The sequence below is a fragment of the Balearica regulorum genome, chromosome 3, assembly GCF_011004875.1.
Source record: "Balearica regulorum gibbericeps isolate bBalReg1 chromosome 3, bBalReg1.pri, whole genome shotgun sequence".
In the NCBI taxonomy this organism is placed as follows: domain Eukaryota; kingdom Metazoa; phylum Chordata; class Aves; order Gruiformes; family Gruidae; genus Balearica; species Balearica regulorum.
The window spans coordinates 98,846,252-98,874,148 of record NC_046186.1 but is presented as its reverse complement, the minus strand read 5'-3'; the positions used below and the strand labels follow the sequence as shown (position 1 = coordinate 98,874,148).

The 27,897-nt window shown below is 40.9% G+C and overlaps 1 long non-coding RNA gene across 3 annotated transcripts; it reads right to left on the bottom strand.

The window, feature by feature from the left end:
• Positions 1–2,060: 2,060 nt before the first annotated feature.
• Positions 2,061–24,064, bottom strand: LOC142601089 (uncharacterized). Of its 3 annotated transcripts, none has more exons than XR_012834691.1 (4): positions 23,887–24,064; positions 20,664–20,765; positions 6,916–9,789; positions 2,061–5,595 (listed from the first exon to the last, which is right to left on the bottom strand). It is a non-coding gene; the product is annotated as an uncharacterized LOC142601089 (long non-coding RNA). The 3 variants fall into 3 exon arrangements; XR_012834690.1 differs by having other exon boundaries at positions 6,916–8,543; XR_012834692.1 differs by having other exon boundaries at positions 7,522–8,543.
• Positions 24,065–27,897: the final 3,833 nt, after the last annotated feature.

The window sequence follows — 27,897 nt, the reverse complement described above, 5'->3', positions numbered from 1 at the left end:
TCTGAAACTTTAAGGAAATTTTGCATCCTCACATGAACTGATTAGCTGCATCATACCTTACAGTATTGCATTTGTAGTTCATCAGCATTTGAAAGGAGGTTAGGGAAGAAACTGGGTCTCAGAGAAGAGAAGCGTCTATCCGTTAGTTTTGAGCCAACAGCAAGAATAAAATTGCTCTATTGTAAATTGGTGCGTGCCCTGTTTCAAGCAGCAACCTTGCAGTGAAAGAAAATATTTTAGCTCCCATGCTATTTCTCCCTTGAGTAATGCCCTCAGTTCCCTAACTCTTAAAAGAAAGATGCTCAGTGAGGTGACACCAGAGTAGCCTTTCACAACTGGAAGATTTCCCTGTACTAGGAAAATCTTTGGTTGCCAATGTGGACAGTTTTTAGACACCATAACGCATCTAGAGCACTGTAAGTTGAAAGTGGAAGGCAGCATCAATCACAAGAAGGATAATAGGCTTTGCTTTCGTCATGGGTGCCTCTCCTTGGGTATACATGCCCTGTCTTCCTGCATGAGGCTGGATCTAAGGAGGTATGCTCAGGAGGGACTTCAGGAAGGGATCCACCTGGTCTGAGTCTGTATTGCCACCCTTCCCAGGTGCTCACAGGATGACTGGATCCATCATAAACATTGATAGCCTTTTCTTGGAAGGAAGGGAGCAAGGGTAATAGTATGTCATGGAGTAGAATGGAGTAAGTGTAGGTTGGAGGTCCACAGCTGGGGCAGGATGTGACAACTGAGACTTAAGGCAGTCATTTCACTGCTAGCATGTAGTAGCAAAAAAAAAAAAAAAAAAAAAAGAGCATAGCTGCAAGGGCTTGTCTTGGGACTTCTTGGCAGGAATAGAAGGAAGCACATTTATGAAAGCAAGGTATTCTAAGACAAGCAAGAAGAGTGCATTAGCCCATGTCATAGCTACACATCTCATATTTTTATTTCCCCAGATTCTGGAGTATTTGGATCTAATTCTTCTGTCTTGCCAAGCTTTTGTCTTCAGTATTTTGGATTTGTGAAATGATGGCAGAGAGAGCCAGCACTGAATGTGCAGTCTGGCTAGACTGCTGGATGAAGGAGTGGTATATAATTCAGTAACAGAAACATTGTACTAGAGTTTCTTTTGAGTTTGTTTTGGAGGAAGCATCATCGTGGACAAAGATCTTGTGGGCAAGACAAGACTTCTCATTTTCTTAAAGTTGTCTGCCCTTTATGTGTCTTTTCTCCTCTGGATGGCAGCACTGTTGAGGAATCTTTGTCTAGAGTACGGGTGATGGGATAGATTAGAAAGCTATTTCTTTTAATTGTTGAAATTCATTCTTATGCCAGCAAAGTGAAAAGCTATGGGTAATTTTCCTGTCACATAGACTTTCCTTAAGGATTAAGTTCCCTCCTTTGAGTATGGATGAAGAATGGTGCAAAAATAAAGTAAAATAGCAAGGGTTTTATATAATTTGCTAAAACTTGCTGCTTTTATAGTCTGACTGATGAATATTTATGCAGAGCATAGAACCAAATTGTAACTCATTATACTTACTATATGTAAATAATATAAAATGCACACTCCTAAATGGGTTCTCTACATCTGTAGCGTGATAAAACAAAATAAATATAAACATAAAAATAAACATAAAATATGCTTCTTGAGTCTATGAAAGTAAACAGAACCCAGAGAGATCTCAAAAGATGTGTACAGATGAAAATGCAGATGAACTTGGACCTTACTGTACCCACTCTTTTATCACCCTGATTTTCTTTGACACAAGCCAAGAATAACATAACATTTTCCATGAGTCTGAAAGCAGAAATTTTTGCTGGAGTTATGATTCATTTATAGCTGTAGTTAGATGGCAGGAAAGGCTGTCTGTGAGCCACATGCTAACTGAGTTGGTTTTCCATACACACATACATATGGTCATACATTCCCTATATAAAGGTACATTTGTGAATGTGTGTGGAGAGTGCGTGCACACGTATGCACCTATAATAACTGATGTAATACTTGCTTTGGCAGCGGACAGAGACAGGAGAGTGGAATGATACTCTAGGCCCGCTTTTATTCCAAGTTTCTGTTTATTAGACTAGACCTAGTGCAATTTATCTACTGTGTAAAAGCACAAGTATTGGGACGTGGAGGAACCTATGGGATGGATCCTTCATTCTTTTTGCTTCACCATCCATTAGTAGCCCTACCAGGAACTCCACTTGCACGGTCCTAAGGGATAAATGCACTGCAGAACTGCTGTTAATGGCAGCACTTGTACCAAGCCAATGAACACAAAGATTATAAGGCTAGACTAAGACAGAAATAATGGTGTAAAGTGCCATCTTTGTTTTCAAAACCAAGATCCCCAGCTGTGCCGTTTGCAGAGACTACTAAAAATGGCCATAGAAGGAAGATAAAGCTTGGGTTAGAAGAGCAGTCAGTATGGACAGACTTATTTTTAACCCAGCCAGGCTACTTAATCATTTTACTAATAGGTGAAAATTAACTTAATTTGGTCAGGCGAAAAATGGCTGAGATGTGTGAGGCTTGAGAGAAAGGAAAACAAGCCTGGAGTACTAACTAGAAGTCACTTTCTGTGGCTCATTCTTCACAGCTGGACTGCATTTCCCATAATATACTGTGTCTGTAGGAATTCCATCATCCTCTACTTAGGATTCAGCTAAAGGGAAGACTGTGGAGGTCATTGGAGGTGAAATCTAGTATGGAGCCAGCCCATGGAGGCAAACAGCAAGAGACATCCAAGCTATAGTTTTCCATGAATCATTGTGGCATCTCAGGGGCAAATTATTGCTGAACTGACCCTAAATAAATTGTTGCTTCTTGACAGCTGAAATATCTTGACTTGGATTCACCTAAAACTGCATATCTTGTTAAAATTTTCCTGGTGGACAGTCAAAAATATAATATTTCCTGTAAATAATAAAAGTGTTTAAATAGAAAACTGCTTCTCAGGTAATGTCACTTTCCATCTATTTTATCTAGTTCTTTCTGTATGGCATATTTCAACTGCTGAATATTATTTTAAGTAATAAAAAGGATATGTAAATAATGCAAAGAAAATACCAGAAGAAGTTAAAAAGGGTTTGGGGTTTTTTTTCTTCTTTAATTGGTCATACCCTTCTAACTCTTTTTAGGTCTTCTCTACTGTTCTCCCCACACAATACCAGCTGTTTGTCTGGATGAATTTTAACATGATAGGCATGCTGATAAAGGCACAAATACTAATATATATGCTTGCAAGGAATTTTTTTTTCTCCAGATGTCTTTGCTATGCTATCTGTGGGCCAAACTACGTATCACTTATTTATACTATTGAGCATTTACTAATAGAAATACTCAGAAGATTCAGTGACCTTGCTTGTGTGACTAACAAACATGAAGAGAAGGAAAAACTAACACTTAGAACTACTCTTTTCCATTTTCTTTTGAGTTTTTTCTTCTATTAACTTAAATATAAATGCAAATCCTGAATGAGCTTGCTTGTTTTCACCCTTGAAGGGTGAGGTTGATTCCTTGAGCCAAGGCACGCTTTTTTTTTTTAATGGCCCAAGTTGATTAAGCCTTTTGTTTGTCTATTTTTAGGGAAGTTACAAAATGAGGGGTTTCTTGTAATTTTAATTTTTTAAAATTTTTTTTTAAGACCACCTCTGGCATCAAATCTCTGCTTTAAAACAATTCAATTGTTATGGTTTGGCAAACCTCAAGCAGGTCTGTTTGGACAAAAATAGCTTTTTTTAATAAGGAAATGAGCTGAAGTAAGATGAATATAAATAAGTTTGTATATAAAAACAGGGCTATTGTTGGTCTATGTCTGAATAGTGCTCTCATTTGGGCACTTAATCTGTCTGGCCAGTTTTTGATGGTTCACATATTTGGACAACCCCAGGCTGAAAGAGACCTAGATCCCAGGTTCCCACTTCCCAGGATAATGCTCCAACCGCCCGGTTATTACAGTAAACATGGCTTGTGGTACCAAACATCGTTTAAAAGGGTAACCTCTGCTTGAGAATTTTAAAATACAAGGCAGAGTCTTTTGTGAAGAGATGTCCTATGCTGCTGACCTCAAATAGGGAAAGAAAAATCTTGCTGAAGTGAGGAGTGAAGGGCAGAAACCCTGGGAGGGGGAAATATCTGGGGCAATGCCTCACATTCAGCATTTTCTCTTGGGCGGTTTCAAGTAGCTGCATGCTGAGCACACTTATGTCAGTTGTGTCTCCTTGTTCAAAGGCTGCTTGAGCTTCTATACTGAGGCTCCTAACTCTCATTAACTGTATAGAAATCCGAGACACCTACCGCCTCTGAATGCCACAGGGAGGTAGGCAATATGCCATTTTATTTTGATTGCATCTGGCTATAAATGACTTTGGAACATGCACTCAACTGATTTGTGCTCTTTACTTCCAAGAAAATCCCAGCTGTGATGAAGCATTTGCAGGGTCAATCTCATAACTTGACAGCGAAGATGTTAAACTGGAACAATTTTAACTACTGTCTTTAATTTTCTATCTTAAAATGATTTCCTTATAAAACTTCTCTTTGATGGAATCTGAAGGTTTCTGTATCTATAATGAGCAACATTTTCACGTAGAAGGCAAGAGAGCAAAAAAGAAAGGTTGTCCTTTTTTAAAACATACCTGCTGTATTAGTAACGTGTAAATCAAGGGGCTGATATTAATTTCAGAGCCTTCAAAAAAGTCTCTGTGGATTGTATCCATTACTGCCCGTGGCCCTGATTCAACTTTTATAGAAGTCAATAGGCGTCCTGGCTGTTTCTTCCCATAGCTGCTTGGATCAGGCCCAAGGCAAACAAGAATAGCCATGGGGAGATGCTACGAATGGTAAAATTTAAAAGAAAAAAAGGAAGGGAAAAAAATAGTTAAGCAGCATCTGGTGGGTGCTAGCGAGAATGCCCTACATGAGTATAGCACAAACTAAACAAAGGTTTTGTGCCCGTGATTTCTTTAAAGAATATTACACTTCCTGGGTTTTCCGACTGAAATTCATAAAGTGCGGATAAGGTTAAACAGCTCACACAAAATCTTTTCTTCCCTTGCTGAGCAGCAGTTGGCAAGTGAAGCCCGGCTGCAGTGCCGCAGGTACGGGGAGGGGGCGGCGGGGGCCGTGCCGCCTGCTGGGATGTCACCTCCCGCCTGCCCCGCTGCCACCAAAACCCTGCGCCTCGTCAAGGAGACTGGCAAGAAGGCAGGCGAAAAAAGTCAGCCAATTTCTTTGGGGGTGCTTTGCATGAGGGCTCCTCTTCCCTGCACGCAGGCTTGCACAAAAAGGCTCAGAAAGGAGGGTGACCTCCTGATCGCCAGCGATGGCCAAAAAATAAACAAGAACTAGCCCCGAGGCAGTCCCTCTGTGGGTGCGAAGAGATCCTCCCACACCCCCCCCCCCCCCCAGGTCCTCGCTGCGGTTTATTTATAGATAGCCTTATTTGTTTGTATTGTCAAGAAGCAATAATTCCTAGATTATTTCTTAAGCGTCTAGAGAATAAAGATCAAATGCTGCCAAGTGTACACATGACAGATAAATGAGAGTATAACACCAGAATCCTCCTTTGTCATGGAAATTGTGTTGGTTTCCTGTTAAGAAAATGAAAAGCAGATGTTAAAAAACATAGCCGGTTGTGTGGATACTCATGCTGCATTGGGACGGCTTGGATTGAGAATACTCAGGGGAAGGAGGGTGGTTTTAATTTTACTTTTTAGAAGGAAAAAAAAAAAAAGAAAGAGCTGCCATTCAGATGTTACTGGTAAACTAGAATATATCACCTTCAGCTGGCTGTTGTGATAGGAAATATTAATGAGGATCCTTTCTAGATGAGAGCGCTCACAGCAATACTGCAAATGCTGGGCTTTTCTGTCTCTTATAGTGGGTACTTTCTGTAATGAACAAGAACTTGGGTGAGTCAGAGCTTTGCCTTTTTTTTTTCTTTTTTTTTTTTCCTGCCCCCTTGGATTCCCTCTAGCTGCCAGCCGATCTTAGCTATCCCTCATCAGCTTTTTGAGAAACGAATAGGTTGTGACTTTCCTTATAATGTCATTTCAAGGTGGAAGGCGGGGAGAGGGAAGGGATTAAAGCCTGCAAGGAGGGGACGGCAGGTTACTGCTTTCAGGGTGCCTCTGCATGGAAAGGCTCCTACCAAAGGAGAGAAAACAGCTTTCTGAGTCTCTCTCCCCATCCTCTTACCACCCTCTGTAGCAGCTCTGTGTGTATCAAGGAGAGAGCAAAAGAGCAGAGGCAATTAAGCGATGGAGAGGGCGGTATGGGAAAAAGCAGCTTGAAAATACGTGATTATTTATAACGCTGCTTGCTCAGGTAGTTCCCTGAAACACACATCTCTATTCTGTGAGGGTACGAAACTATGTGAGATTTAGGATATGCCAACCGTGGCGGTGGAAAAGGCCTGATTTTCCCCCGCCGCCCCCCATTTTTCAGATTACTCTCCTGATTCTTGGTTGGTCTGCAGCCTTTTTAATGACCTGTTGCTGCAGTGCCGCTTCCTGTTTGTACAGTATGTTGACATATGGCAAGTTTGAAAGACTGCCCTGTCTTCCCTGTAACTGATATTAAATATATAAATATTATACATATATGTATGTATACAGGCTCTTAGCAGGAAATGGGCAGGGTTGAGGCAGGCTTCAGCTTTTGCCATGGGAGCAATCCTCCAGGTAGGGAGAAGGAGCTCCCCAGGAGTGCAGCTGCCTCCAGGGACATCTCCCCCAGAGCTGGGGAGGGTGATACAGGGTGAGCAGGGAGCGACAGCAGGACTGGGAGAGAGGAGGGTCAGCACCTTCCCCCAGCACCCCACCAGTCATTCGGGAGTACCAGTGCTGCTCCACTTTTGATGTAGCACTGGGTCTAGCCGTGCTGTTCCAGGTTGTACTGCGTGAATTTACCTTGGCCATCGCCTTGTGGCTACTCCTAGTCCGTGTTATGCAAGGGAAACGCGTATTGCAGCCAGTTGCTGAGGAGTCCCAGGGAAGGCATGCGTGCACGCTCGCTGGAGAGCTTTAACTGATATTTCTTCTTATGCAGTTAAATGTATTAGGACTGAATGTTCCTGAGAGCAAGGTGGGGGATGTGAAATACAGTCATATTTCACAACAATAATCAACATTTTCAAGAGTTTTCAAAAGTTGAAAATAGTCTCTTTTATTTGACAAATTCTCAGCTGTTGTTCTTGTGTTCCTTCAAATGTCTTCTATCTTTGCCTTTTTATTTTTCCTTTCGCATTTTTTCTGCCTCTGTAGTTAACAACTAGTTGCAGGGCTGCATGTATGTATATGAAAGTTTTAAATGTATAAAAATGTAGCATTGACAATCTGGCTGCAATCTCAGTGGGCTCTAAGAACAGAAGGTAGACTCCTCACTCTAACAGCTTTGCTGAAGTTGCTTAAATTCATAGGAAGATAGTATGGGTTTGGTGTATAGGTGAGAGACAGATTTTTTTAATGTCACGTGCGGTCAACTCTGCTATGAAGTACAATAAAAAACTTATTTACCCTAGGAAATCTGTATTTTTCCCTGCATAAGCATGGATGTGTATGTAACCTCAGCACATACTTCCTTTTGATTCTGCTTCTTCTCTTCCTCGCTCGTCGAATGTCTTCAATCCATGCAGCGGGGACAGGCAAGCTCCAGATTCCAGGATGAAATTAAAAGGTCACATCATTTTGCAGTTGTTGTTACTCCACTTCTAACCTCAGGACTGCAGGGGAGACCAAGTCTTGAAATGTTCAGGACCTTATTTTTCATATGAGTATCCAGCAGTATTTATCTGAATCATCTGATGCAAAACTGTATTGGAAAAGAAAATCTCTTCAGACTATGTTTCCCAATTAGTGTTACACTCGGAACAGAAACATTTCATGTTTTTCTTTGGGACTTTATTGTTTCCACATCTATCCCAGGTGGAAACTGGAAAAAAGGAATGTGTGAAAATGTGTAGGCTATTACTTGTGCTATCTGGTTGCTGAAGTGAAATTATGTCGATGGTATATGTACTTAATGATCAGATCACCCAAAATGGTTCAGGGAATTAGATTTTTAAAAAAAAAATAATTGTAGATAGCATCAGAAGAACCTGTCGGTGACAGTTGCTTCAGAGAAGTAAACTGGAGAGGCTCAGAACTTCATTGTCACACTCTGAGGACTATGTCTTTTCACGTCATATTTAATGTACTTCAAGGCAACAAAACAAAGCTTCCTCTCTGCTGACACCAGCTCTGTGCTGTCTGTAACTCACCAGAGCGTTTGAGTTCTGAGGACATCCATTTGGCACACTTCATAACCCCAAAATTCTTGGAGAGATGTAATATTTTTTGTGTTGCTAGTTCATTTCACGCAGACAAAATCACCAACCGCAGCCATGAGTCTTTCGAGGCAGGAAGAGGAGATGGGTTTCCCAATGGGTCCTTGGTGGGCTGAATGGTTCATTAGCAAGGAGCTTAGCCTCTCTTCCAGGGAGCTGATGGCTGGTTTAGTCTTCCCATCGCTGATTTAACAGCGCATGGAGTTGCTGGTTCTGAGGGGAGAAGGATATAAAACTTGGTATCCCCCAAATATGGCGTTCTACCAGACTCAAATATGACTAAAATCTTTTTAACACCAGCAAAACTCTTGGGTTGTTTTAAAGTCTTGCTGTAGGAATATTTACGTATGAAAAAAAAATTGTTTGTATGGAAGAAACATTTTGCTTCTGATAGAACAAAGTTACTGGGGAAAACGCGTTTTTTACATCCAAGAAAATAACAGAAGAAAACTCCCTTTATTTTTTTCTAGTAGAAAGACTGTCTTAAAAAAAAAAAAAATCAGGAAAAATAATGCACCTTTTAGGAGGAGGCTGGGTTCTGTCTAGTTTTAAATGGCTTCCCATGAGTTCTAAGCTGCACTCTTTGTAAAAATACTTTGTGCCTGTCCCCGCAGAGGGGAGCGGGAGCGGGAGCTGGCCCCGGGGCGTGCTGCGGCTCCGGCCGGCTCCTCTCGGCAGGATGCGGGGCTGGGCCGGGATGCGGGACCCGTCTGCCCCTGCCCGCCGGTGCAAACCGAGTGTCTTCTGGGGCACCAGCCAGAAACCCCTGCGGGTTTCGGCACAACTAGCCGTCGCGGGTCGCCGTTTGAAGAGCCTGCCACTAAATTCCTTGACAAGAAGGTGGCGCTGGCACTCTTAGTTTGGGATTTCTTGCAGGGGATGACTTCGCATCCACAGAGGTACCCTTTTTTTTTTTTTTTTACAGGCTGCGTCAAGTGGAAAAACAACTTCCCTGCAGCTGTTTTATGTTGTTTGGGGTTTGGTGATTTGTTGGGGTTTTTTGTTCCGATTTTTTTTCTTTTTTTTTTTTTTTTTAATGCTTGGCATTAATCCTGCTCCCCTGCAAACAGGGTCTTTTTTTCTCTTGTGAAATGCAGCTTCAGCTAGTTCATGTCTTACACCACCTTCATTGTATCCCAGCACTAACCAGCTTTGGGAAGCTTGTGGTTACAATGGGCTTCTTTGTAAGGAGGGTGTGTGGCTTTGGGGGTGACCTCTGCGAGCAGTGGTTCGTTTTGGTAGGGTGGAGGACATGGTGCCATGAGGGGGGACCCCTGTCCTTGTGTCAGCACATGGGTTTTCTGGTTTTGCTGACTTAAGAGCTCAGGGTGTAACTTCAAACTTCACTCTGTTCTCAAAGCTGCTTCTTTTTCGTGCCCATCTCTTGCTTGTTTGTGCCTAAGTCCATGCGCTTGGCACAATTTTATCGCGGTGAGATGTCCCCTCTTCTCCAGGCGGCCTGTGAGTGATGGGTGTTAATGAGAGTGAATTGGATTCACTTTAACCTTGAACTTCAAGGCATAAAAATTCATTGTCCTTTTCTCTCTCAACACGTTAATTTTGGTCTTTAACCAAAACCAAATCATTTTGGTGAGTACCAGCCATATACTTGCAGGGCAAATGATTGGTGTTATTTTCAGTATGCTTTAGGTGTATGTGCATGATGTATACATAAAATACGTGCTCCCACTTGCAAGGCACTCTAGCGTGCCAAGTATTTCTCCTTCTAAGACTGCTTGCGTACTTTGCCACATATACTGACTACAGTTTTCATGCATCATAAAATAAGTATCGGATATGAAAGAGTTAAGTCTCTATTGTCACTGGCTGTTCAAATGGCCTGTGTGTACATAGCTGTATTTTTTTCTTCTAGACAGAGTTTTTTATAATTTAACTATGGCATTAAAAATTCAAGTTCTTAAATCGTATGGGATTTTTTTATGGAGGGAGTAATTTAATAATAAAGTACTATCTTTGTCACAAATTTATCTATATTAATTTCTCTTTTAAGTCAGTGGGGGAGGGATGGGAGAGCTGGGGACAAGGCGGCGTGTATGAACTCAAGGCTGCATTTGACAATTTAGCCGAGCACTTCCTGCCAGTACAATGGTTACCCCAGTATGCAATTTGTGCAAAACGGGTAGATGATTTTCTTCATAAGCATTAAGTACAAAGGGTACTCCATGATGCCATCTAATTGCTTAATCCCCAAGGAGTTCTTCAGGCATTTATTTAACACTAATTGCATGTGTAAATGTTCTTAATTTACAGCGTGTGAAAGTTGCAATGAATGCACACAACAGAGGATGTCAAAGTGACACTCATGGAAAGATGCCGTTAAGGCAGTGTTAAGTTACTTCTAAATAGGATTAATCATTTATTAAAGTTCAAAGCTCATCAGAGCACAGGAACAAGCATATGATGGCTTGTTATTGTTCAAAAGCAACTTGTGGAGGGGAGTTGTGCCTCTAAAATCTCTATGATATAACTTAGTACATTGCAGCAAATGATGAACTTAGACTTAAAAAGCTAAGCAGGGCAAATGATTCAGTGCAAGGCGAAGAACTTGGCTTGGCAACCGTTGCACAAAGGCTGCTCGGGCTGTTAATTAGTGCTTTCATTGTAATAGAGCCGTGGAGTCCCAGGCACTGTATAGAGCTGTAGTTGGGGGGAGGGGGGTCCCTGCTCTAGAGCTCGTACTGCTTTGGCCCACAAGATGTGGGAACAAATCATGTCTCAGGACAGATAAGTGGCATTATTTGGAAAGGAACCTGCAGCCCTGATACCTGGTGCCCTGTCAGCTCTTTCCCACCAGTGGAGTCAAAGCTTTGATCCTCTCCGCAATCTTGAATATCGCTGTAGATATACACACAGGAACACAAATAACAGTTGGCACCTGAGCTTTCAGGAAAACGTCCCAAGTCCTAGGTTCTCTCTGTTTGTGCTGGATTTCATAGGGCAACGTAGCTCAGGAAATCATACAATAAAGAAAATTATACTTTTTGTGACGTGATTATATGCTCTAGAAACATGATTGCCTGCGAGCCCTACTTTGTGGTGCATACTGCTCAGGCATACAGAAGTAGCTTGGGGGGCAGGGGGGAATGATATTTTGTGGTGTCACCAGGAGGTGAGTTCAGGAAGCCCATGTTCAGTCAGCCTGCCCACCCGGCTCAAACACAACCCTAAGTCACATACCTTTACCCTCTGTGAGATGTATCCGCTCTGGGACTTTTCTGGTTCTTCAGTGGATGCTGATACTTATACCTGCATCTTAGTACTTTCAGAGAGGCAGTAATTCCCACAGGGACTAGAGTGTAATACTTCACGTGGAAAGGCATTCCAGCTAGAATTTGTCGGAATGAGTGGGGAAAGATGGAGGCTTACATGTGAATTTCCTTGTCCATCTATGAGATGCCTTGAGCTCTTATTAGCTACAGGAATGATGCTCGTTGAATACTATCTGTTTAGTATACTATCTGAGGACTGAAAATGTTCATTGTCTTTATTCTGAAAGCTAGATAGGTGTATTCATGCATTTATATTCACTTTGTGAATGTGTCTAAATCTCACATAGTTTCATACCTTCAAGTTCAGTCTTGATTATCCTTAGACCCATGAGGAGCAATTGTCTCATCTCTGGCTGAGATTTTAATTTCTGACATGGCAGAAAAAGTTTAAGTGTCTGATTTGCCACAGCCTTCCATGGTAAAGACCAGAGCTGCAAAAAGGGCTAAGCATCCTGTTGCATTGTAGCTAGGTCTTTCCTGTGTAGTAGAATCCATAACATAAAATTTAGTGCCTTTAGTGCAGACAGAATTACACGTGTCAGAATGGGATCTGACAATATTGAGTGGGGGGGGAAGTGTCATCCACAGTTCCTGGCAGGCCATGCTGAAGAGAGGCATGTGTTTCAAATTTAGCCCCACTTCTGTACTTGGAACTGAGCATTAAAGTGTTTTTTTCAGCCATCTTAAAGGAGGAGCATGTAAAAAGGGACAGAAGAAGAGTTAATGACATCTCAATGTCAAAACCAGAAATTAACATGTATGTGAATTCTGGTCCAGGATTCAAGCCAGGTCTTTAGGCTAAATGGCTTCATCATCCCCATGTGAAACTGCTGAAGAGAGCTGGAGGAAGTTTATGCGTGATGAGGAAAACCTAACTTCTCTTGCATTTATCATAGGCCCTTTGTGATTAATGGAAAGAGTCCATTAATTCAAGTATATGTTTTTTGGTCTCTAGGGAGGGAAAAGTGGTTGTGATTAAAACCCACCTTCTACTCATATAGTTTAATTTCCTCTGTTTTCCTCAGATGAGACCAAAAATTGGAAGAGGGGTATGGATGGCCCAAACAGTTTAGTTTAAAACAAAACAGAGCGGCCACAAATCTCTGCCTTCCCTTTACGCTGAGCTGTGCTGGGAGGCTTTGGCGCTCTTTGAAGGGTTGGTTTGTCTCCTCGCTGGCCGCTCGCTTTTTGGCAGGAGCGGCGTGTACTGAGTTTGCTGTTATCCGCAGCTTCCAGAGTAAGAAGACCGCAGAGGAAGAAGCCCACATCTCACACAGTGCATTCAGCAGTCTGTGCTGCAGCAGCCCTGTAGGTGTGAAATGCCAGACAAGGGCACAAGCCTGCACCTCCTGCAAGGCAGGACCTGAAAGTGGAAGGAAGATGTGTCACGTTGGTGGGGTTGGCCGCCCATGGGAGGACACTGGGGGGTCTCTGCAGCAGAAATCTGCTGCTGTGGGAGAAAACTAAAAGGTCAGTGCCCTTGGATGTCTTCATGCTAGGCGAGCTAAGGAGGAACAACTCTGCTGTTAACAGCAGGCAGAGTAGCACCAGGACACATTTAGGTAATGTGTAATTGGGTGCTGTGTTTAAACTGATGAAGTTGTACCTGAACTCTAATGGAGACCAAATTCTCACTTTTCTTTCAGAAGTTCAGCCATTTGAGCTGGCACAGCCTGCACTGGGCACTCTGCCTCTTTGCACAGCAGAGATGTGTGCAGGCAGCATTTGCTCCTGCCTGTGGTCTGCAAAGGCATGTGATCGTCAGTGGGAAGCGGGGAGGTACAGTCGTATCCCCGGAGGGAGATGGGCTTGCTCTTCTGCTGGGGTGCTGCTGAGCCTGTTGGAGGGGATGATGGGGACCAGAGAGCCCCAGTGCAGACCTGGCTGGCTCTGACTTCTGAGGTGAAGGAAGTGAGTGAGGAGGTGAGGCAGTGGTGAGGAACAAGGAGCAGGCAGGTCTCAGTGGATGGGAGGACTCAGTGGGAACTGGGCACTGCTGCTACTCACAGAGTAACTGGGCTGTGTCTAACCAAGCACCAGTGCCTAAGGTCCCTCCTGCATGGAGGCAACTTTGTGGGAAGATCCATGTGTAAAATCTTTCCTTTTCTGTCTTGTTATATTTGGAAGGGGTTGTGCTTGAAGAATTAACTTTCTAGATTTTTTTCGGGGGGGGGGGGGGGGGGGGGTGGGTGTTGAGGGGGTGTTTGGTTTGGGGCTTTTTGTTTTATTTTGTGTTGTTTTTTGAAGGGATTTTTTGTTGTTGTTCAAAAGCTTTCCGGTCTCTTTTGGTGACCAACCTACAAGAGAAAGCCTAGCTAGCTCCGAACTTGCTGGCCCAGTGTTTCACCATAGAGTACTGTAAGAGCAAATGTGACATGCCTCTTTGTACCCTCCTTAAAACCCCCTTGTCTTTCCAAGTGTGCGTTTGTGCAAAAGCAAGCCTTTCGAAACCAGAAACCTATGAAAATGAATCCTACAATTGAAATAGCCAGTGTAAAAGTAAGACACCCTTAGTAAGGACAAAACCATACCTCCTCTGAGATGTTTATAACCTGAATGTTATGGAGAACCAAAAAGAAATCTGCCATTAGCAATATAAGCAAACTGTCTCTCATGTCATTTGAGTACCTTATTAAGGACTTTTCTTATTGACTGGACTGGGGTTATGTCTGAGGTAAAATATTATTCAAGATAAGAAGGAATATCCAAAAATTGTACCATTAATGGTTTCTAAAATTTCATCATTACAGTGTGTATGCTTATAATTGCCCCATTGACACCCTTTAAATGTCCCCAGTAAAATGTGATATAAGCTTTTAAGGTTCCCCAAATGAACATCTAAATGGATCTATAATATAAAAATTTAAAAATAGGCAGTTGAGAGAAGCCTTTATTTAGCATTGATTTTACTGTTGGCGGATGAGATTCTGAAGCGGACCTAGTTTTTAGAAGCAATTGCTGTGCATTTTCATGGAGTTTTGGTAAGCTACCATTTAAGCAACTGGATCATCTAAAATACCTTGGTACCATACAGGTGTGTACATTTAACCTGGAGGGAAGAGGGACAAAGAGCAGGACAATTACAGGATTTCTCTTCTCCCCTTCCTTTCCCCCCCTCCCTTGCCACTCCTGCTTGCCCAAGAGGAAAAAGCATCGCATTTCAGATCCTAGGAAGTTGCACTTGCCCTGTTTGTTCTCTGATATAGGCCTATAAACAGAGACATTCAGTCTGTAAACAAGTCAAGCTTACAAAGTGACTGAAAGATAACAGTCCCCGATCTAACAGTGGGAGCGGAGGGAGGGAGCAGGGGGAGGGATGATAGAGAGGCTGCAATAAAAGCAGGAAGGTCTCTGTTGGTCCTCTTGAAGTCAGTGGTTAAAAACATCAAAGCGTGGTGTGTGTTTTTTTCAACCAGACTGCTGTGTCACTTTATAATTCTTCACAAAGCAACCATCCAGCCACTAACATACTGCAACTGTTAGTGTGAGCTGTGCTTTGATTTAGAGGAACTGTATCCAGCTCCGGGCGTGTTAAACTAAGGAATCTCTTGTAGGTTTACTTGGCATGCTGTGTGCCATTGAAGAAACTATAACTTTTCAGAGCTGCTAATTGCAAGCTGTTCAGGATTTTTTCCTTTCATTAAAAAAAACAACTCACAAACAAATTGCACTCCCCTTCTCGCTCCCAAAACCCAAATCATTTTCCCAGACTCTGAAGTCTTCAGAATTTCCTACATTGAAATTTTAAGTGAAAAAGAAGATGGTAATGGAAAGGAAGGAAAAACAGCTATACCATATATATCAAAGCAAAAATGTACATATACTCAGCTCGGTTCTAAGAAATATAAATTATTCAACAGCTGCTTCAGCAGAGAGATATTTTTAAAGTTCGAAGCCAGCAGAGTGCGTCAGTTCTCTTAGATGGGGGAAGGTATTTTGTTCTCTGAAAATAAGAGATTCAGAGAATTGCATGGAGCTCTTGTCTGCCCTTGGAAAAGCAGCCAAATAGAGATAGGCGGGAAGAGAGGCAAAGAAGGGCGGGAGCCTTTAAAGTGGGAAGAGGAGCAGCATTGTTCTGGGAGGGGAATAGGGAACTTTCATGTAAACGGCGTTAGAAGTTTCTCTTCAGTATGCTGCATGGGCAAAGCACTCTGATTTTATTATTGCTAAAAAAGCTGACTTGCACTGAATACTGTTTGGTTTTAGCATAGGAAGAAGAGAGCAGTAATATCTCTGTAGATGGAGAGAGCAGTCAGACCAGAGCCAGCCTTTGGCCTGTACTAGAGCAGCCTGGTTTGGGGTCAGAGGCTAGATTTTTAGCAGTTTCCCTCCAAGGGGAATAGCTGCTGTAAGATTTCTGGCTCCTGCATGGAGTAGTTAGGTAGGAGGGGTTGTTGCACTTGGGAGGAGCAGTGGAAGCAAATGTTCTAGGTGGGGGAAGTGGTTGGTGCTGATGTGCTCCATTATCAGGTATGATAAGTAAAATTTCATGTCTGGGTGATGATTTAAATTTCCTCCAGATGTGAATCAGGATTTTAGCCTCGATCCTTCACTACTGATCAAAGCCAGCAAGCACTCTCAGCAGTAGTGAAGCTGCAGCAGGGATTTTAAATGGAGGTCAGCAGCGCACAGCCTGTTCAGGGGACGTATTTTCCGAGGGCTTCCGTGTCCAGGCAGAATTTGAACGGGCCACCAGTTGCATCCACAAATCGAAACACACCTACATATTTTTTTTCCTCTGGCATATCTTAATGATAGACATAGTCAAGTACTTAGATGGATAACTAATGTGACTTCTGTAAGCCATTTCTAAAGGGTCTCTTTTTTTCTTTTTTTTTAAATCACTAGCACATCTTTGCATGTACTTCCACTGAAGAGAAAATTTGTTCCTCCTTGTGGTTTTTAACAACTGAAAAAATAAATAGAAGGCTACTTAAACTTACAGATCACTTCCGGTGAACTTGCATTTCTATAAGGTGCTGATGCTTACTTCCAAAACATGTGTTCATTTTTTATTATCAGCTGTTCTAAAAATGCTCCATATAATATCACTAACAGTAATCAGCTATCATAATGTGAATGCATGTTTTGTCTGTAGCATAGAATATAAATCAAAAGACTGGTGAAATTATTAGGTAAAATCACTTATAAGTGGTAATATACTAGAAGAAAGAGCTGCAATCATCCTCTGTCCAAACTTTCATTCATATTAGCTTAAATTGAGACTTTGCTTTTAACTGATGGGATATGTGCCTAAAGCGCTACACAGGCACTTAAAGATGAATGTGCACACACCCACCCAGACAAACATATGTAAAAAAAATTAGGTAAATAAATGTAGGTTAAAGAGCTTGCCTTTTTGGGAACCTTAAAAGGTTTAAGTATTGATTCTTCAACAAGGTGTATGTAGTGGCTACCTGCTGCAGACCATGGATTGGATACAGGTCCCCCAAGTGTTCCCTCAGAGTCCCTTGCAACCTCTCGCAAAAATATCGCAGTCTTGGTTACATCCCAATTGACGTAAAAGTTCACTAGTATAATAAAAAGAAGATCTTGTCATCACTGGCTAGTCCAGTGGCAGGAGGTCATTGTGAGAGATCACAGAAACTTCTTGAGAACAAGCCTAATTTTTGAATGTCTACACATAGTTCTGTTTTAGAAACTTACTCAAGCCACATTATTGCCCAAAGGGGCTAGTGGAAAATCAGAACAGAGGTTGCCTGGCAATTTAGAGGATTTTTTTTTTTCTCCCCCGTAGAAGTTTTCTGGCAGTGTGAATAATGAAACAAAGTATTTACAAGCATCCATCAGATAAAAGCCACAAAGTTACTTCAAAGGTATTAGTGCATCTTTTTATTTGCTTTTCTTGTCCATTCATATGCATGACGTTGTGTTTGGAAGACTGTCCATGACAGAGAAATTCCAGAATGCTTGCATGAATAAATATGAGCAAATGTTCATCAGATGGTCATACCACAAGTGGCTTGCTCAGTTCTCTTGCCTACTTTTCAAAGTTTGTTGTCCATTGAGAGCAGACAAAACACAAAATTAATTTGAGGATTTGCTTTTTGTTAACAGATGCCAAAGTAATGTTTGCAAGGATTCTTTTCTGGACATACACATTCTAAAATATATTAATGGGATATGGTCATACAAATATTATAAGTAACAAGTAGATTGAATTTCATTTAAGTTTTTTCATGAATAAAACCCCCTTTTTCTACTGGTAGTTGAGACCTGTATTGGACCACAAGTAGTTGTGAATACTTAAAGTTAACTTGAGTATATTGAAAGCCTCGGAAATCTGCCCTATTTTAGGTAGCTGGGATCCAATAATCCAATTTTTTTTTTTATATGGTAGCTTGTTGGGTTTGTTGTTTGGTTTGTTTTTTTGTTTTTTTGTTTTTTTTTTTTTTTAATTCTTCTGAGGCAGTTCAACAGTTACCTTCAGGAAGAACTATTAATTGTAATTTTAGGTGGTCCTAAACCTATAAATAGATTATGTAAATTTTACCTGCTGCAGTTGCTGTAGAAATATGGGTGCCATCAAAACCATTGAAATTAATATGGGTCTTTCTGGTGATTTAAATCTACTTTAGTTTGGGCTGCGCGTATCCTGCTGACAGAACATCTCGCTTTTCTCAGTGCGTTGTACACTTGGTTCCTTGTGTCTCTTCCCATCTGAACGGATGCATTTAGGTGCAGCTGGCAGGGCTGCGGTGCTGTGAGCCAAGGCACGCTTGCCACCAAGCTTGCATGGAAATCCACTGACTTCCACTAAGCTAAGGGAGCGTTAGCACAAATATGCGTGTATCAAACTAATCCACAGAGTATTTGGAAAAGCTGTGGCACATGAGTTGTTGGATAAAAGCAAGATCCCACGTGTGATTATTCAAGAAAAATATTGTGGTCAAACAAAAAGTTTTGGTACTCCAATGAAACTTATTTCTTATTTAGAAACCTGCATCAGCAAGTACCTTTTTCTCTTCTTCATTGCTCTCATATATTGAAAATAAATATATATGTGTTTTTCTTGTTATTATATTTATGTGATCAGAAATAATTAGCATATAATAAACAAGAATATGAATTATTAATAATAAAAAACTGATTGGTTAGTATATGTTTTTCTTGTTTGTGAGCCTGAAGTTTCTGAGATGGTATCATCTGTAAGAGAGCGCAAAATAACAACAAGTGTCACTTCAGAAAGGTGAGCTGGTTTCTTAGTGGGCGTAGAGGAGAACAGAGAGGGCTCTATGATTTGATTTCAGCTCACTGAAAGCCTGGGGAACTGTGGATTTTATATGGCTGGAGCTCAGCGGAACAGAGCTTTGTCTTGATAACTCAAAATGACTAGATCATGCCTGGTAGCTGGTCCTGGAAACCTGACCCTTGTCACAGGCTGACTACATCAATTTGCAGTAGATTGATGATGTATAGACTGTGGGTGCCCCAGGGGAGGCCCAAGAAAGGCCTGAGAAACATTGTATTGTTAATCCATACCCCTCATTAGCTTCTGCTGTGCTGGATTTCAAGTAGCTGGCAGGGCTAGAGGAGTTGGAGGGAGAATGTGGCGTTGTCCGGTGGTGTTATTGTTAGTTGCCTTTCGAGTGAAAGGATGTTTTAAAATACCTTTTCTCCAAAGTTTAATACATCAAAACTGGCAGATTTCCTTATTTTTCTCTCTACCCCTCTTGTCAAGCGCCTGGAATTCCTAGATTTTATTTGTATATTGATTTAGCACTCTTCCCTCAACAGCCCAAGCTTTATCTCTTCCCGATAACAGTCTCTCTCTCTAGCCTTTCCCAAGTAGTGGCAGGCATATTATATACGCTGTAATCAATTTACGTTTCACTACCATTCGTCAGCTCTTGCGCTGCGATGGAGGCTATAGCCCTGCCTTTGCTGTTTCTTTATGCACTTCGAGACGTGGTGCTTAACCGTTTCTTCTCAGTGCAGTGCAAGGTTTTGATTTGAAGGAGGCTGTAGTTTTAAACATGGTTTCCATCAAACAGTCACATCTTTGTCAAACTTCAACAGAATTAACCTTAACTGCCAAGGAAGTTTTGACTGCCATCATAAAAATGTTTGATTAGTGTTAATAATTTATTAAATTGGTTTGTCCTGACGCTGCCAACATGTTGGAAATCTCTCAACCATTATAACATTAACAGAGGCTGTAATACAATGCTCCTTCTGTTCCATGTTTTATTTCAAGACCACATACTTACGAGCCTGGTTCTGTGGTGTTCCAATATGCTCTCATTAGGACTGCATTAAAAGATGAAATATGACAAATATTAAAAAGCGTGGGAATATGGAGTAGAGCATGGTGGGTGTAGTTTTGTGGGCAACTCTGCTGCGATTAAATTTTTGCAAAGCAAACCTGTTTTTGCAATATGGGGAAATAAAATTACTAGGTGAGTATTTAACTGAAACAGGCCTGATGTGTCGATTGCTTCATCCAACCTCCTGAAATACATAAGCTTAGTTAGAATTTCTACTAAGATGCGAAAGCTGATATTGGGCTTACTTACACTGAAGCATGCCATTCAATTATATAAGAAACAAAGTCCTATTTGAGAAAAGTATTAATGCCTTGAGAATAGATTGATCAAATTTTTATTTGATCGTTTACATCTGCACCTGAATTGCTGGTGGTAGGAGCTCTCCTGTGTTCTACCAGAAACACCTGTTTTGGCTCATGCAAAGTCAGGAATTGCGTGTAACGTATTCCATATAAAAGGCCATTTAAACAATAATAAGGGTTTGGTTTATTTTTTGCAACTGAATGGAAGATAGTTCAAATGGAGGCTCAGTTTATCCTTTGCAATTTGCTGATAATATCGGTGAAATTAAGTAAGCAATTACTCCCCTCCCCCCCCCCTTAGTACTCATGTAGGAGCTCTAACATTATCTTAAATGTGTAGACTGAAGTTGCAGGTTGGATCAATGAAGCACAGAAATGTTGACAAGTGAAAGCAAAACTTTCATTTTTCCATCCCAGTAATGAATATACATTGAAAACAGTTTCAGTACCTACCTTTGAATTTAATTCAAGGCTTTTGAACTTTGGGATTGTACTATTCCATAATTATTTATAACAGCTGGATTGGTCCCCTCTTAACTCTTCTCTTTTTGGTACCTGAAAAAATATGATGGGTACCTTAGTGAAAGGAAGAGGAAGTAATCTAAAATAGTCATACCTGTATGTCCTAAATTCCATGTGTTTTCAAATTAAGATCAAATCCTTTAAGCAAGATTTGCTTAGTTTTCTGTATTTTATCATTCCCAGGTATTCAGCTGCGTGGAGTACAAATCTGAAATAGCTGACTTTAAGTCAGAAAACTGATTTACAGCGAGGTCAATGACAGTACAACTTGGCCCTTCTTCCATTAGGATCCACTGATTTCTCCTTTCTGTTGTGTGCAGGACAATTTTATGGAAATTATTACCTTTTTGCAGCCTTCTTGCAGTTCTCTAAACTTCAGAAAACCGTTCTTAATAAACTAACAACATTGCAAATGGCAATTTGTTTTAGTATGTACTATGCCATGTAAGATGTTGGCAAGAACTGTGTAGCAACAGTACATTAATATGTAGAAAATAATCAATTGTTTCAACATCAGAAAGTAATAATCCATCAGCTCGATAAATTCCCAAGAGATATGTCAAATACGTGAGTGTTCGGGGAACAGACTGAGTGTAAACATTGAAACTGTGGCTCTGGAACTGCCAGGAATAGAGTTACTCTTGCTTATTTATGCTGCAGTTTGCCTTTGTTTCCTAATTATTTGCTGTGTTAATAATGAAAATTGTTGAATGTTCTGAAACCTCAAAACAGTTCTACATTTATTAATTACAACAGGAAGATAAGCAGAGCAAGTGACTACTGTGTAATGTGAGATATTTTAATATGAAGCTTCAAATGCTTTTTTTAATGGGTGGTTTTGTTGGGTTTTTTCTGCTCGGCAAAGTCACCAGCAATCAGACTGTTTCCTCATGGTTTGGGATCCTACATGCTGTTATTTGGAACATTAGATATTTTTTTTATCTTGAAATGTTTACCTTGGTTCTTGGCTGGAGTGGGATAAACTAAGACAAGCACTCTTACGAAGTGCCAAGAAATTTCGATCTTATTAAGAATATCCTCAGCTCCTCCTAACAGTATGCTCTGCATAAATGATCTATGAGTCTTTCCAAATTGTTAAACAAAGATTGCATATTACCTGCACAGAAAAGGCAAGGTGAGGAGTTTCATATTCATGGCTAATGCACTTTATTCATGGTTAATGCATTTCCATACATTTTTTTTCTCCACAGTAAAGAGCGTTGGAAATTTTTGAATTAAGTCCATAAGCTAATTCTTTTCAATTCCAGTGTTGTTTCTTTTCTAACAAAACTCTTGACTCAGTGATTTTGTAAATGGCCTGCAGTTACATGCCCCTGAGTGTGGTCTAATGAGGGTTGAAGGGTGCCTCTTAGATCATGTTGGAAAATTAAAGGGACATTTTTTTTTTTCCCCTCTAGCTTTTCAAACTAATTATTCTCTGGTTTTATACGAGAACAATCCTTATACATATATATGTTGAAATCGTCTTCAATGGCACCATTTTCCTGTCCACAGCTTTGATGTACTGCACATAGTTACAAAAAGGCTATGTTTTGGGAACAGCAGTCAATAGATCCCATCATGGTCCTAGCTGTTTAACGGTGAATTCGAATACGATTGTATGAATGAACTGAAGTTCAACAGAGCAAGACAATCTCTGTTCTGTTCAAAACAAAGCCATGCTTTTCATTGCCAATTTATTTGTACCTTTTACCCATATTTTCATCATTTAAGGACAGTACAGTTAATGAATAAATGGACCACAAATACCTCTGACCCACTTCTCTTCTTCTGTGCTGTGATTCAATGCTTGAATTTATATTGCCTCTTACCTGTATCTCTGGTCTTAATTTGCATGCGTTTGGTGACTTTGTTTACCCTACTGTTGCACTGGCTAATTGCATTAAAGCTCTCTAAAATAAGATATAAGCAAGACTGCATAGTTTGCATTTTTCACTAATAGCTACAATTTCTTGTTCTTTTAACACTTCTGACCAGCATAAATCTAACAAAAAGGACTATTGCCCAAATATCTGATGGTTAAAAACAGTGTGTTAGAATACTGCTTCCTTATAGTTAACTTTGCCCAGCATTGACCTGGAAAATTATAGAGGCTAGCATTCATATTCTTTGACTAAGTCATGTAATCTCCAAATCTCTGCAACAGAACAAATCCTGACAATAATCCTGTATGTAGGTTTCCTCTAGAGGGGGGTTTCTTCAGTTATTAGATTAATAAATACGTATTGTACAGTTATTTAAATGATTGGTATGACACTGGAATCCAGGAGTATATTGAATGAAAAAAAACAAAACCAACCCCTAGAAATGCAAAGAGAAGATGAAATTTGACTAACTCAAAACTAGCTACCTTTTTGACTGTCAGTTTGCCTCATTGTGAAAAATAAGCAACACAAGGCAGAATGATCCAATACAGAAACTGTGATCCTGCACAAGGCAAAACAAGAGGAAATAAAGGATAGGATGGCTCAAGACTGCTCATGAGGTGATAAATAAATGGCAGTATAGAAGGAAAAAAATCAGCAGAAACAGCCTATATTTAAATAATAAATGAGTAAAAAATCAATCTTAGAGAAGCACTAATTTCAAAGATAGTTTTGAAAATCAGAACAGCAGACAACAGGAAAGGCAATGCCATCTGAAAATAAGAAAGCCAGAGTGGAGAATTAAGATATGGGAATGAGACACCACCAGATATAGATCTTGTTACTTTTGACTAGCAACCAAAAGCCATGCTTAGTGTGCCATGCTTCTTGTTTTGTTTCCTAGCGCAATAAGGTTACGTATTCCAACCTATTGTAAGTCTAGATTCATATCCCTTCTTATCTCTAAGTTCATGTCTTTCTAGATGTGAATTTAACTGCATGATCAGAACAAAGTCATCAGACAAAGTGGTGCAAATTAATAGTGATATCTGCATAGGTCACAGTTCCCTAGCTCCTCAGGAGTTTAACATTTCTAAAAGCAAACGTTGGATATTTTATTATTCACAAAGCCTTTGAAGAGTTTGGATCAGTCTTCTGTGTTTCTGTGTTGTCATTTGTTTCTGCCTGCCCTACCTCCTTAGTTAGTAAGTTTTATGTCAATACCTAGGCAGGAAAAATAGAAATGTAGTTGCTGAGTATTTTCTTACCCATATCCAAGCAAATTATCCAGAGTAGTATCTTTCTTTTAAACTGTGATTCAATTTTTCCTTGTAAACGGAGGCAGAAAAAGCCAAGGCAGACAAGGACTCATAATTTTATCCTGCTTCCGCATAAAGACTCTTGTCTGACAGTTGGTGCGGCGCAGTCTTGTGTTACATGAGTACATCATGTGCAGAGTTCAGGAATGAAAGCTGTTCCACAAAGAGTCAATATTTAGCTACGATTATTTAAGTTACACTGGTATTGCATGGGCATCTTTAACAGGAAATGATGAACTTTGTTCCTTTCTAGTAAAGATGTTATCTTTATTAAAAGATCCCTCAGAGCTGCAGTGCACCTGTCCTTTTATATGCAGCCGCATTTGACCTGTTAGAAATCTTTGTAGTATGAGCAAACAATTAATGTTGTTGTCTGTTTGTGGGTTTTGTTATGTTTTGGTGTGGGTTTTTTTTTTTTAAACCTACCACCTTTCCTTCCTCTCCTTTATTCCAACTTGCAAACTGAAAATCACTTCCCAGTGCCCCAGTTAGAGGAAATTTCTTCAGAGATATAGCATCAGGTGATTTATGCATTTCTTTCTAGTATAATAAAGATAGGGGAACCTTTCAGCATAATTGCTTAATTAGCCAAATATTTATTTTAGATATATTATAGGTTGTATTGCTCTACAGCATATTAGACAAAGTATATATTGTGAGACTGGGTGGAACCTGGCGGCTACCTTCATTCATCCTGACCCGTCAGGCTTTTATCAAAAAACACTCCAGGGAGGTGAGACTTATCGCTCCCATGGGAAACTGCAGAAAACTTTTTATTATTGCTCTGGCAGGAGTCTAATGGAGGGTAGATTTTCACTGGTGCAGGTGTTGACAGTACTGCATCCTGCATCCTTTCTGGAGCAGCTGATTGCACTAGAGCGCACTTCTTACAGGTTTAACTCTCTTACAAGCACCGAGGGCAGGGGGGAGGGTTGGGATGTGCTGATTTGCCTCGCTTTTGTATTACAGCATTGTGTTATTTAAAGGAAAATGATGCTTAGTAAGCAGTGAGATTGCAGCCACATCCTCTCGGTGGAGAGTGAGCCCAAGGGCAGGAGCAGGTCTGAGGGCTGGGCAGAGCAGCCCATGGAGGAAGGTTTCTGCAGCTTCCTCTGATGTGCCTGTCTGCAGGGCTCTGGTGGGTGCCACCAAATTGTAAAAAGACTCTTCCATGATGGAAACTTGAAAAGCAATGTTCTTCTCCCATATAGAGACTCTGTCTTTTAAGTGGAAAGGCCAGCACACTGCAAACTTTGGAGCACCACAGACATCTTGAGCTCCACTGATAATGTATTTGAATTGACCCATCCTTGTGTTTCAGAGCACTCTGGAAAAAATATCACATGGTATTTTCTGTCTCAGGATGGAAGACACGAGCAAGAGAAGAGACTTGCTGCAGTTATAGGGAAAGTGGGAGAAACTGGGATGAAACCTAAGTCTCCTGATCTTTGTGGTGCTTTCAGTAGCATCCCAGCCCAACAAAAAGTATACAGCTGTTCACATTGGCTTTACTTGACTTGTTTAAAGTTAAGTAAAGCAAGTACTTAAATACATTTTTTGTATTTAGATGTTGTCACTGCAGGCATGCCATTATAACCCACTCATTAATACTTCTAAAAAAGAAACATGATATTATTTTACGTACGCGCAAGAGAATTTTCCTCCTCTGGCTACGCAAGAGAATTTTCCTCCTCTGGCTACATGTTGAGAAGTGGGTGGGGGGCGGGAGAAGGATTAACAGGGTGGGGGTGGAAAAATGTATTTTAACAGAAGAAAGAGCATGCACAGTTACAGTCTCACAGCAAGAAATAAACATTGTAATCATAAACAAATGTAACCTTGAGTACAGAAGACAGTGATTTTATTGTATTGACATATGGCACTTGGGCAACAATGGAGGATTTGTTCTCTTGCATTAGTCAGGACACATTGGCAGGCAGGCCCTTTCTGTGGCCATTGCTTCCAGATAGCTTGTGTCAGAGCTTGGATTATAAAATGTCTAGGAATGTACAGACAAAGGCAAGGAGAAGGCTTGCTTTGAGCAAACATGGGGGAACCTCTTCACCTGAAGGTCTGAGTGTGAATGTTCTTCAGAACAATGCTGGAAACCAAACCGGCATTGAGAAAATGTCACTTCCATCTGCGTGTTGTATCTTGAGGTATAATAATCCAAAACCAGCTCTGCAGATCTATGCAAACTGTGATGAGACAAACTGACAGTGTGGCTCCACACAAGACTCTGCCCCATCAGGTTCCTCATACAGATCCTCTGGGATTGTGTTTCTAAATCTGGATCTCAGTGAGAGGTGGGAACTGTTGCTTCTTGTAAAAGAAGCTACCCCAGGGGAAGGAGACCTTTATTGTGTGCTCACGGACACAATCTGGATGGCACAGCTAACTGGCAGACAGTGCTGCGTAAGGATGTGAGAAAAGCCTTGGCCATCCACGAGTCACCAGCTTTTCAATTAAGCAAAATCAAGAATAAATTTGAAAGGCAGTACTCGCTCTCTTTCTTTCTATTTCTGTTCATCATATGTTAGCTGTACTTTCAGATTTTTGATAACTTGACTGCCTTGTGGTTCATGAAAGGACAGAGCTCCTTTCCTGTGGGATTTTTAGTCCTGTGTATTTACAAAGGCAGAGAGTGGCAAAAAGGTGATATAAATTTCTTTTTTATGGGGGAGAAGTGAGGCAGAGAAAATCAAAATGTCTTGACCAAGGTCTTTTTGGGTATTTGTGCAAAACTGGGTATTAGAGCAAGAACTCCAAGTCCAGTGCAGTGCCTATTTAATGCATTGTTTGTGTGTGCTTTAAGAGTATCTTCCAACTCTTCACTTGTGTCTTTAGAATCCAAACTAATTCTAAACAAACCCCCCTGTTTTGTCAAGATCAGATTGCAGATGCTGGATGCAAATGTAACATGAAGCTCAGATCCTGTTTGCGTTTTCTGTTTGTTTGCTTGTTTTTAGTTCTAACACTAGGAAGCTTTTAGGGATGTTAAAAACGAAAGCAAACAACAACAAAAAAACCTGATTCAGAGTTATTCTATTCCAGTGCAAGCATAAAGAGGGGGTGTCTGTTGTATCAGTACAAGGAAAAGAAACGCCAAGGCCTTCAAGTTCCTTTTCCTGTAAAGTGTTTCCTCCTCTGAAGTAGCACCCCATGAAGGAACTCCCATTTAAGACTGTAAAACTGAAAAATGTTTTTGTACATTGACAGCATAAGCAACAAATTCTGGGGCAAATCTTCAACCCAATAATGCTTCTTAATACCCCACTGGCATATAGAGCCCGGAGAGAAGCATTTAAAAGGTGACCTTTTATTTGTCATTGTTGCTGTTAAGATCAGACCCTGTTTCTTCTGAGACACTTTTCTGAGAGAGCAGCCTCACAGCAGCTCTCTCTCAGAGTCAGGGAATAACTCAGCCTGGAAGGGGCCTCAGGAGGCTGCCTGGTCCAACAGCCAGGCTTAGAGAAGGTCCAACTTTGAAGCTAGATCCATCTCCGAAGATAACTTGGGTTGCTCAGGACTGCATCCAGTCAGGTTTTGAACACCTCCAAGGATGGAGACTCCTTGGTCCCCCTGGGCGCCTGTTCCAGTCTGTGACCATTCTTACGGTGAAAAAAATTTTCCTAACATCTAATTGGAATTTCCTTGGCTGCAGCCCTGTGTCTATTGCCTCTTTCCTTTCACTGTGTACCTCCAGAAGTTTGGTTCTGCCTTCATTAAAAGTGCCCGTTATATACATGAAGAAAACCATAAGATCTCCCTCCGCCTTGTCTTCTGGGAGGCTGAACAAACCCAGTTCTCTCAGCCTCTCCTCTTATGTTATGTGCTCCAAATCCCACCAAGTCAGCAGACTGCTCCCTTCATCCAAAGCAAAAACTCAAATTAATTTGCAACAGATATGTCTCGGCTTTCAAGACATCAGTGAAGGCCAGACATGAGGGGTAAGTTATT